The sequence below is a fragment of the Citrus sinensis genome, chromosome 5, assembly GCF_022201045.2.
Source record: "Citrus sinensis cultivar Valencia sweet orange chromosome 5, DVS_A1.0, whole genome shotgun sequence".
NCBI classification, from domain to species: Eukaryota; Viridiplantae; Streptophyta; class Magnoliopsida; order Sapindales; family Rutaceae; genus Citrus; species Citrus sinensis.
Window position 1 is genome coordinate 15,267,781 of NC_068560.1, and position 6,599 is coordinate 15,274,379.

The following is a 6,599-nucleotide window of genomic DNA, read 5'->3' on the forward strand; positions in this document are numbered from 1 at the left end:
TTGACTCGCCAATGTGAACCTCATTCACTCCTTTAATCCTTCTAGTATTCCTGAGTGATCGACTCCGTTGTTGGGAATTGTCCGCTTGTCGCTGGAAGAATTCCCAAATTTCTGACGCACTTTTTGACATTAGCTCTCCTCCACTTGTTGCCATTAGCCATTCTTGCACATTTGGTAGTAATCCCTCCAAAAAGTATTGGCATTGGTGCCATTTCTCGTACCCATGATGTGAACACTTCAAGAGTAGCCCATTGAATCGCTCCCATGTTTCAAAAAATTGCTCGTCCTCTGTCTGGGTAAACTCCGAGATTTCCCTGCGAATAGCATTGGTTTTATGCAATGGGAAATATTTATTCAAAAATTTTGTTACCATTTGTTCCCATGATGAAATGCTATTAGCAGGTAAAGTATTTAACCATGAACGAGCTCTATCTTTTAAAGAAAATGCGAATAGTCTAAGTTTAACATCATCATCTGAAAAATTCTCATATTTGAATGTTTGATAAATGGCATAAAAATCATTCAAATGATTATATGGATCCTCATTTTCTAGGCCATAAAATGTAGGGAGACAATTTAACACACTAGGTTTTAATTCAAAACTCCTAGCAGCTACATTTGGGTATCTTATGCATGACGTGCTCAAATTAGCTAAAGGACTAAAATAGTCCTTAAATGGCCTCTCCTGTGGTGCTTGTAAATCCATTTTATTTTTAACGTGTTTGTGTGTGCGAAGTGTTTTTTCTAATTCAATGTCTATAGGTTCAAGATTATGTAATAATGACCTACGACCATGCATGCAAAATAAATAAAATAAAAATAAAGATGCAAACAAAACTAAAAATAAAGATGGGAATAAAACAAATAAAAATAAAGAAGAGGGAGAAATTACGATACTAACCTTATTGCGCTATTACAACTTTTCTATAAAAATACACAAAAATAAATACGTGAAAGAAATTAACTAAAAATTAAATTAATAAGATAAACAAAAAAAAATTACAAAGAAAAATAAATGGAAAATTAAATTACAGAATTTTAAAGAAGAGAAAAAGAAAAGAAATACTAACCTTTAAATGTAGATTCACTTTTTTTTCTTTTTTTTTAATTTAATAAAAAAAAATACAAGAAAACAAATAAAAGAAATTATTCAAAAAAAAATTTAATTCTATGAATTAAAATTACTTACCTCCCCGGCAACGGCGCCAAAAACTTGTTGTACAAATTTTAATGTACTCGCAATCGCACGAATCTATTGTAGTATAGACTAATGGTGACGAGTGTCGATCCCACGAGGAGGTGGATTTTAATTATATGTAGAATTAATTTTGTAAATGAGTGGTTGGATTTATGGTGGAAACGATTTGGAATATGCTAAGACTTAAATTAAAATGGCGAGAATAAATTCTAAAATTGAAATTGCAATAGAGAGAATAAATTGAAGAGAAAATCTATTAAATTGACGTACTTGGGTATCTGGATCCGTATCAACATGCATCATGGGCTAAATAATCCGTATTAATGCCAATTAAATCATGAGGGGGGAATCCACACCTCATGAACCACGCTCTAATCAATATGGTGCTAAGGGCTTATCGTGCCAAATAATAATAACCTTATACTAGAGAGCCGGTGTAACCAAGGCGGTATCTAGACAAGACTATTATTATTTGTCGACGAGAAGTCAAAACATCCACAAAAATTAGAGGGGAAGAGAAAATAAATTTACCAAATTAAGCCCATGACACATGTTGAGACTTCACCTTCAACCCAAGCTTGAAAGAAAATTAGCCACTCATAGTTGAACTAGGGGCAAAATGAGAATTTATTAAAATACGAAGAAAATACAAGATGGAGAGGGAATTACAGAAAATGGATCCCAAAAATGGATTCAGAGATATCAAATTAGGGGGGAGAGGCCCCCTTTTTATAGATACATGGAGTAAATCATAGCCATCGGATTAAAAACAGTTTGGACGCTCAGGATTGCGCCACGTCATCAGTCAACAGTCCACGGTTTGACCACGCGGATGAACAGTAACACGGTTTGACCCGGATGAACAGTAACGCGGTTTGGTTGAAAATAATCCTGTGTGATGCATGCACCGTACGCGAGATTTTTCGTCCACTGATATGCTGCCACGTCACCATCAACAGTACATAAGAATTTTAGTCCAACAGGATCGTGACACCTCATCAGTCAATGCCACATCATCGGTCAATGCCACGTCATCGATCCGTCTATGTGAACAGTGCCGTGAACAGTAACGTATACAGTCCCGTATACGTGAATAGTACCGTACATGTGAATAGTGTCATTTTTCCTTTTATGCTCCTCCTAAGGTTTTCGACCGTCCTGAGTTCAAAAGTGATGTCCGTTTTACCGTCTGATCTCTCCTTTATTGTTAAATGACTATAATGCCCCTAAAATACATAAATTACTTAATTAAAATAAAACACACGTAATTAAATCACAAGAATGTTAAATACATAAAAGTAAGGGTTGTTAGTAAGACTTGAAATGTAAAATGACGGTTTTCTCCTTTATAAATATGCACTTTCTAACACTCAACACTAATTACATCCATTTACACTAAAGAGTTCTATTAACACTTAAATCTTCATTGTTTAGGATCTTAGCATCTTGTTGGTCTGATTTGTGATCTTGGGCAGTGTATTGGGTTGCTAATCACTTGGTATCAGAGCAAGGTTAACAAATCAAGATCCCAGTATGGCTAATCCAAAGATCGATCTTGAGAAGTTTAACGGAAAAAATGACTTCAACATGTGGAAAGTAAAAATAGAGGCTTTGCTGGTTACTCAAGGCCTTGGTGATGCAATCCAACCTGTGACCAAGAAGGAGGGTAAAGAGTTCTCCACATTAAAGACTCCTGAGCAGGTTGCTGAGATTGATAGAAAGGCTAGAGGCACGATAATCTTGAGTCTTGCAGATTCTGTAATAAGGGAAATGGCAAAAGAACCCACTGTAGCTGAGTTATGGGCTAAACTAGAGAGTATCTACATGAAGAAATCCCTGGCAAATAGGTTATACATAAAGAAGAGGATGTTCACATTAACGATGATGGAGGGCACACCATTAGATGATCATCTTGATGAGTTTAACAAAGTGTGTGACACTTTGGAAACTATTGATACAGCCCTTGATGATAAAGATAAAGCCCTTCTGTTGATAAGCTCTCTGCTAAGGTCATATGGAAATTTTATTGATGCCTTGATATATGGTAGGCAGACACTATCTCTGGATAAAGTAAAATCAGCACTCAACATAAAGGAACTGCAAGGTAAACAAGATCATCTGGGAGTTGAATCAGGTCAAGGTTTAACAGCAAAAGCCAAATCAGATGGCAAGAAAAAGAAACAAGGCAAGTACAAAGAAAAACCAAAAGATTTGAAGTGTTTATTGTGTCACAAAGAAGGAAACTTCAAGAAAAACTGTCCAGAAAGAAGTTTAAAAAGAAAGGGCAAAATGAAGGTGCAGAAGTAGCTGAAGAAGAAGGCTATGAATCTGCTGAAGTGTGAATTGCCACAGACAGCAAAGATAGAGGTAAATGGGTTCTTGACTCAGGGTGTACTTTTCATATGAGCCCATATAAGAGTTAATTCACAGATTATTATGAATATAATGGTGGTAGAGTAATGATGGGGAATAATGCTATGTGTAAAATCATGGGAATTGGCAATGTTAATCTTAAGCTACATGATGGAACCATTAGGGAGCTGAAACAAGTCAGGTATGTGCCTGAGTTGAAAAGAAATCTGATTTCTTTGGGAATGCTTGATCAGATGGGATGTAGTATTAGGATTGAATTAGGAGAGCTGATGATTGTCAAAGATTCACATATTGTTATGAAAGGTAGCAGAAAGAATGGGGTGTTCATCTTAGATGGGGATGTGGTTAATGGTGAAGTTAGAATGTCAGTAGCTGATACCATTGATAAAATCAAAATATGGCATCTAAGATTAGGACACATAGGTAAAAGAGGCCTTAAAGAACTTGAGAAACAAGGTGTATTAGGGAATGATAAGCTTGGAAACCTAGACTTCTGTGAAGATTGTGTGCTAGGCAAAGCAACAAGGTCTAGTTTCAAGAGATCAGTACATAAGTCCAAGGATAAGCTGGAGTATGTTTATTCAGATTTGTGGGGGCCTACTCAACAAATATCTCTAGGTAGTAATAGCTATTTTCTATCATTCATTGATGATTACTCCAGAAAGGTATGGGTCTATACCTTGAAGAATAAAGATCAAGTGTTTGATAAGTTCAAAGAGTGGAAAATTTTAGTTGAGAATCAGACTGGAAAGAAGCTGAATAAGCTTAGAACAGACAATGGCTTAGAGTTTTGTAATTAGAGGTTTGATAAATATTGTGCAGAGGAGGGAGTTATGAGACACAGAACTGTTAGGTTGACACCTCAACAGAATGGCTTGGCAGAAAGGATGAATAGGACACTCATGGAGAGGGTGAGGTGCATGCTTGTTCAAACAAAGCTTCACAAGTCACTGTGGGCAGAAATACTTTTAACATCCTGTTACATGGTCAACCTCAGTCCATCTTCAGCCATAGAATTTAAAACACCTTATGAAAAATGGACTGGACAGCCAACAAATTATGGAGATCTGAGAGTCTTTGGATGTACAGCCTATATACATGTAAGCCAGGGAAAGCTAGCTCTCAGGGCTTTAAAGGGCATCTTCATAGGTTATCCAGAAGGGGTTAAGGGCTACAAAATTTGGTGCACAAATATTAACCCTCCAAAATGCATAATTAGTAGGGATGTGATATTCAATGAAGAAGAACTCATAAGCAAGAAACTTGTTCAAAGAAAGTCTGAGGAAGATGCAAAAGGGTCAGATAAACATTAGATTGAGGTGGAGCTACCTAACTATCATGATACACATGAAGCTGCAGATTCAGGTGATATAAATGATGAGTCAGAAACTCAGGATGCAACTCAACTGGAATCACAAATACAAGGTTAACAGCTAGATAGAGACAGAGCAAAAAGGCCAACAAGACCACCCAGAAGATATGGATATGTTAATCTCATCACATATGCCTTGAAAGCTGCACATGAGATTGATGATGAGGAACCAAAGACCTTTAATGAAACAATCCAGAGCAAGTTCAGAACAGAATGGAAAGAGGCCATGGATGATGAAATCTTGTCCCTGCACAACAATGAAACTTAGGAACTGGTAGAAAGGCCAGAAAAAAAAAAGAATTATTGGCTGCAAGTGGATTTTCAAAATCAAAGAAGGACTGACCAGCTCAGAACCAAAGAGATTTAAAGAAAGACTTATGGTAAAGGGCTATACACAGAAAGAAGAGGTTGATTTTAAAGAGCTCTTCTCACCTATTGTCAAGCATGCCTCAATAAAGGTAATCTTATCACTTACAATAGTTCAAGACATGGAGCTTGATCAACTTGATGTCAAGACTGCTTTTCTACATAGAAGACTTCAAGAAGAAATATTCATGACTCAACCTGAAGGGTATGAAGACCCCAAGAAGCCCAGACATGTTTGTTTGCTTAAGAAATCCCTTTATGGTTTAAAACAGTCTCCTAGGCAATGGTATCTCAGATTTGATGAATTTATGGTAACACATGGATTCATGAGATGCAGTTATGACTGTTGTGTGTACTACAAACTTTTGAAAGATGACCTCTACATATATCTCCTCCTCTATGTAGATGACATGCTGATAGCTTACAAAATAAGGGAAGAAATAGAAGATTTGAAGAAGATCCTAAGCTCCGAATTCGATATGAAGAACTTGGGGATTGCAAAGAAAATATTGGGGGTAGAAATTGAAAGAGATAGAGTTGTTGGTCTTCTGTTCTTATCACAGAAGACATATTTGACCAGGGTACTACACTCATTTCAAATGCTGAATTCTAAACCAGTTGTGACTCCCTTAGCAGCTCATTTTAGGCTTCGTAACTTGCAAAGTCCTAAAACAAGTGAAGAGAAGCTGGAAATGGAAGATATACCTTATGTTAATGCAGTGGGATGCCTTATGTATGCCATAGTCTTAAAAAGACATATCACATGCTGTGAGTGTTGTGAGCAGATACATGGCAGCACCTGGACAAGAGCACTGGAAAGCAGTTAAGTGGATAATGAGGTATCTGTCTGGTACATTGAGCTGTGGCCTGGTGTATGGAAAAAATAAGGGAAGTTGTGAAGGTCTGCTGGGGTTTGTGGATTCAGATTACGCAGGGGACTTGGACAGGAGGAGATCTTTAACTGGTTACATGTTGTTGTTTAATGGTTGTCTCGTGAATTGAAAAGCAACTCTGCAACATGTGGTAGCCCTGTCAACCACTGAGGCAGAATACACAGCTGCCACTGATCTGTGTAGGAACCCTGCACATCATGAGAGAACAAAACACATAGACATTAAACTCCATTTCATTCGAAATGAAGTATCCAAATGAGCTACGAAAATGTCCAAGGTTCATACAGATGAGAACCCTGCTGATATGCTTACTAAGGTGGTAACGACGGCTAAGTTCAAGGTGTGCTTGAGACTAGCCAGCTTGGGTGACTGCTGATTGCCTGAGGTCTTGGAGAAG

General features: G+C 37.2%; 1 non-coding gene across 1 annotated transcript; it reads left to right on the forward strand.

Moving 5' to 3' along the window:
* The first annotated feature begins 218 nt into the window (after positions 1-218).
* LOC127902888 (small nucleolar RNA R71) lies at positions 219-322 on the forward strand. The gene has a single exon (XR_008055525.1). It is a non-coding gene; the product is annotated as a small nucleolar RNA R71 (small nucleolar RNA).
* The last annotated feature ends 6,277 nt before the right edge of the window (positions 323-6,599 follow it).